Source organism: Magallana gigas, chromosome 8, assembly GCF_963853765.1.
Source record: "Magallana gigas chromosome 8, xbMagGiga1.1, whole genome shotgun sequence".
Taxonomy (NCBI): domain Eukaryota; kingdom Metazoa; phylum Mollusca; class Bivalvia; order Ostreida; family Ostreidae; genus Magallana; species Magallana gigas.
The window spans coordinates 47911902-47917098 of NC_088860.1; the positions used below are offsets into that span (position 1 = coordinate 47911902).

At 31.0% G+C, this 5197-nt stretch overlaps 1 non-coding gene across 2 annotated transcripts; it reads left to right on the forward strand.

Annotated features, from left to right (window-relative positions):
- Positions 1–1098: 1098 nt before the first annotated feature.
- Positions 1099–3727, forward strand: LOC109620131 (uncharacterized). Of its 2 annotated transcripts, XR_010708906.1 has the most exons (3): positions 1099–1273; positions 3018–3097; positions 3209–3727. It is a non-coding gene; the product is annotated as an uncharacterized protein (transcript). The 2 variants fall into 2 exon arrangements; XR_010708905.1 differs by lacking the exon at positions 1099–1273 and having other exon boundaries at positions 2888–3097.
- Positions 3728–5197: the final 1470 nt, after the last annotated feature.

A 5197-nucleotide genomic window follows, 5' to 3' on the forward strand; every position in this document is an offset into this window, starting at 1 on the left:
AAAAAAATCGTATAATTTGTCAATGGTAAAAGTTCAAATTTAATTAGGATTCGTTCCTTCTAAAAGTTTTTTGTAATAAAAACCGAGACAGCTCTATTAAAAGGACATTAATATATTATTGAAAAATCAAATAAAACGTGTACGAATCGTCCTAAATTATTTATATATTATTTTTTGCAATTTCGGTACAACCACTTTTCATGACAGCAATTTGTTTTCATAAAATAAATGTAAATTATAAACGATGAATAAAAGTTACTGCAATATAACCTTGCTACTGTAAAATTTCATTGCTATTTGACCTTTGTAGAAATAGATGAAAGAAGTGTCCAAATAATTTTTGAACTTCCTCCGTACCTGTCTCTAAACTACACCCAAAGAATCTGAAAATTTATTTTACTTATACGTGTAGGTCAGGGACATTTTATCTTTCATTAGTTAGATATCGTAAGGTAATATAAAATTACAATGAAAAATGCACAGCTTAAGGTTTCTTTTGATTACAATGAAAAGTGCAGCTTGCGAGCAATCCAAGCATGCTCTTACTACCAAAGTGAGAGAAAAATAATGAACTGAATCTTCTCTTTCGTCAAAAATTTTTTTGTTAGGATTTGTTCGCCCCTGTAGTCCTATGCCAAAAATGACGGACCTCTCATTCGGAATTAACGAAAAAGATATTTATAATTTTCGACTTGTTTTATTGTATTGCACAAAGTTTAGTTAGAACCTTGAAAAACGTATACAACGCAAAGGAAAGTATTCGTATGACATCACATTGAACACGCTGTATTTCCGGCGTTTTAAAGCACAAGTGGATTAAACATATGGTTTTCCTCGTGATACATGTAATAAAGTTAAAGTTACATGTTTTTCTGTTTCATTGTAAACCATGACTCTTATCAATTTCTAGTATTAATTTTAAATTCAAATAAAGTATTTGAAACAAGGCGATGATGTTTTGCAAGGGAACAAGTCTAGTTGATGATATGGGGAGTTACCTGTTTTTACTGCTGCATTCATCCACTGTCAAACCGCGAAACATATAATATAGTAATCTTGCGTTCGTATTTTACTGAAAAATAGAATTAGGTGTGTTTCGTTCACTATGGTATTATTGGCCAATTTTAGCTTTGTATCCAAATGGAACATGTGACCGAGATTCTGACTGTCTTGATCCCGTTGGCTACCACTGCTGTAAAGGGACCACGTGGTGTTGCCCTGATGAGTACATATGTACCGCAACCAAAACTTGTATTAGCAACATCGGGCTCGGGTTTGTAATAGCTTCCTAACTAATCTCATGATGACGTTTCTGTACTTTAGACTTGGTGTTTATTGTAGCACATTTAACCTCAAACATATAAAACGGAATTTTATTTAGATAGACATGGTTTGTTTTATTTGATTTGATTGTATAAATTTATAAACTGTTTGAAGTAGGTATAAAATGTAAAAGAATTATGTTTTATACGCGAATTAATTTGGTTTTTACTAGCATTATGAACAAATTTGGTATTAATAGCAATAGATGGGAATATAAATTAGATAAAGCAACATGTTAGAGCGGATAGAAGGATTGCTTCGGGGATACTTGTCGCTGACACTTTTAAAATCTAGTGGCACAAAAGAAAAATCAAAAGGGGAACGTCGATGAAATTTAATAACAGTATTATGATTGGTACAGCTCACATGAAAAAAAATGTGTGTAAATTATAATTGTTATAAAAAAAAAGAGATACTAAGGCTCATTTTCCGCAGATTCCTTGAAATGGCAATTTTCCCGTAACTTAAATGAATTTTCTTGCAAAGTTCAAAGTATAAACTTTGAAAAAATTACGCTTTTTGAAATTTAAAAATGCTTAATTTATCGCTAAAACTAAGAACTTACGACGGTCCATACAGTAAATATTGCTAGCTCAGCCTTTTGTTCAACAGTGCATGCTCATTGATTGTACACATTTCAGCGTGGCTTTCAGTAAGAAAGTAAAAAAAAACCACGAACATCGACGGATTTGTCTATAAAATGATCAAAAGAGATGGAGAAAAAACACTTGTACTAACTATTGATTATGTTATAGAATAAATCTACTTTTGTCAACAATGCATTCTTTTATTATAAGAATATTATAACACCTAGATCCGCCGAGCATTTCTATTTCCTTTCTTTGTCAGGTGTCTCATGTGAAAAAAAAAAACGTTCTGAGTTCCTACCAAGTGTGGACATTTCTTAACATTAAGAATTAGGAGATTTTTTTGTCATATGCATGATCCTTGGCATATATTATTTTTTACCTCCAGATAATGTCGATAAAATTATTTCCCAATTGCATTGACAACTGCCGTCATTCAAAATCACGTGATGAAAATTAGATTTTAATTAAGTCGTTTTGATTGAAATTTTGAATTCCGGACCTTTAACACGCAATCACGAGCTTATTATTGCACCAACAAAAATTCAAACTTTCAGTACATGCACAACTTCTATTCTGAAATTGAATCGTGTTTTAAAACAGAGAGATTATTAGGATGAGGAAAATGAGTTAAATTGTCTCTTTATGTATCTGGATTTTTTTTTCTAAATTGTAACATCTGCAATTAGCAATCAAGTTGTTGTTTATTATTATTTTTAAATGCCTTAAAGAATTCTTTTGTATGAATTAATCAGGCTTTACATATTTAAGCGCACTACTGAATGTTTTCTGACACAATTATTAATTAATAGACGGTTGTTGCTGGATACAGCCACACAAAGTCATGGAAAATCAAATTATTCTAGAAAGTTATTCATAATATAATTGTCAATATGACAACTCATATTTATCTGTGAAGCAAGCAGTAAAATATGTTTATTTATTAGGTGGTAAAAAGTTTCGGAAATGAAAAAAATAAATAAAGGAGTAACAACTCAATTTAAACTTATTTGTTTACTCATGTGTTGTAAACCTTTGTGCTTGTCTTTATATATGTACATGTATTAGCGTTAAGTATCTGTTACCAGTATCTCTGATACATTTCAGTTTACAAGTCAGTAAAATCGTGGGCATTTGTTTTGGTCTGCTTTTTGCAGTATCTGGTGGATCCTGCTGTTACTATCTCAGTAAGTCAATTGGTTAAGAAGATTATCTCTATATGCTATCAATATATATTAAGTATTACCCCATTGCATTGGTTTCATCAATTTAATTTTACCTTATTCCCTCTTTAACAGAGAAAAAGAGCAAGGGGAATACGTCAGTTCACCAACCTCCAGCTGAACTTTTAGCTCAACCTCCAGCTCAACCGCCAGCTGAACCTCTAGCTGAACTTTCAGTCCAACCCTTAGCTAAATTTTCAGCTCAACCTCTCGCTGAATTCCCACCTAAATACAGAAGATTATAACCCGACTGTAGTTGGACTACTGTTAGCGATTATGACATGATGACACATTTTTCAATTTATCTAGTGGTGTTCGTTAAGAAAGCTGAATTTATTTACCGGTTAAATCGATAAACATAAGCTTATTAAATGTTACTTACTATATACTTTGGAATACTATTGATTTCCACTGGAATGAAACTACGGTTCTAAAAATGTAGCAATATAAAATGTTGCCGCATATTGGTGATTCAATTGATAATTTTCTTTATATGTTGTGCATCCTTATAACCATATACAAACTTGATGAAATATTCCTAGTAACCTTGTGTCTTTTTTACTTTGTCTATTCCTCATTAAAGGGACAGCGACATGTTTGTTCGGAAAATAAAACCATTTTTAGCCCTTACCTCAGGGGTGACAACATTTGGCTAAAGTACAAATAAAAAAATTTAATTTTAACCTGGAGATCTAATAGCAGACTTGGTACAAAAAAGAATTAGAGTGATTGGCAGGACCTCAGTTAACAAATTTAAAAATATTCATCCTTTAATTGATTTATAACAATATAAATAGGGTTTAACGTTCAAACCGTTGACAGCACAGAGAAGAAGCTCCAGTATAGTTAATTTCTCCGTTATTGTTATACATTTTAATTGTAAGCGCTGTCTTCATTCTTGGTTTATCAGGCAGTTACGCATTGTAATATTTAATTTGTTTCTTTGATGTTGCATTGTTTATACGCATTATACTTGATACAACTATATAACAGTGTTACCGGTATATAGTAGCTAAGCTTTTCAGCATAGTAGCCCCCCCCCCCCCCGACACTTGGCTACATAAAATTTGTCTTTAGAATTTTTAATTAAAATTCTAAAATAAACTTAATAAATCCCGTCATCCATTTGTGTGTTTATTGGTTGTGAAATTGTTTCAAGGTCCTATACCAACTTAAACCAGTAATAAATCGCAGAACAACTTGCAAAGGTATATTCAATTTGCAAACTATTCATGCTTGTATATACCTGTTACTGAACAAAATGTTAAATTTTATATTCACGAATTCACGAGTACTTGTAATTTTTACGTACAAAAATTAACATAGAAAAAAATAGTTAAAACATAGCTGTTAATGCTCAATCATGAGAAAAATAAATAAACTTTCATTAGTTTAATTCATTGATTGGTCTGTAAAGAGATCACGGTTAATGAAATCACCTTATTTTACACGAGTATGTGTATTAATTTGTCACGTTTTAACAATACATTTGTTTTATACGTAAGTGGAAAATCCTAAAATTACATTTCTATTATTATTCATTACGCAGAGTTTATTCGGCGTCAGGTATATGGCAAACCTATAATTGACATTATCCCTCCTTACTTTATAGAAGAAAACAAAAAACAAGACGTAGACTACTTTCATGGTTTAATATTTTTGGATGTGAAGGAATTTCATTGGTTTGATAACTAAGACAAGGAACAGTTATATGAACTGTTAAAACTGCAATTAGAAAGATATTTTAGATTAATTCATATTATAGCACATTTCTCTTTTATAAAAAAATTAATAAATCAAAAGCGTTTGTAAATTCACTGCGCAGAAAAGGGAAAACCGTACAGTTATTACCGTTGAATGCTAATGAACTCAACCGAATAGTCTGTAATTAGTACTCATTTAAAACAATGTTGGTGTCCATTTAAATCATAGTTTGTGTAAAGTTTTATAAGAAATAAGAAAATGTATCTGCAGTGATCTAATAGAAAATGAGATATCAAAAGAATTGAAATATGCACTTTTTTATCACCTTCAATGAATTACTCAATGGTTGCATGCAATTTT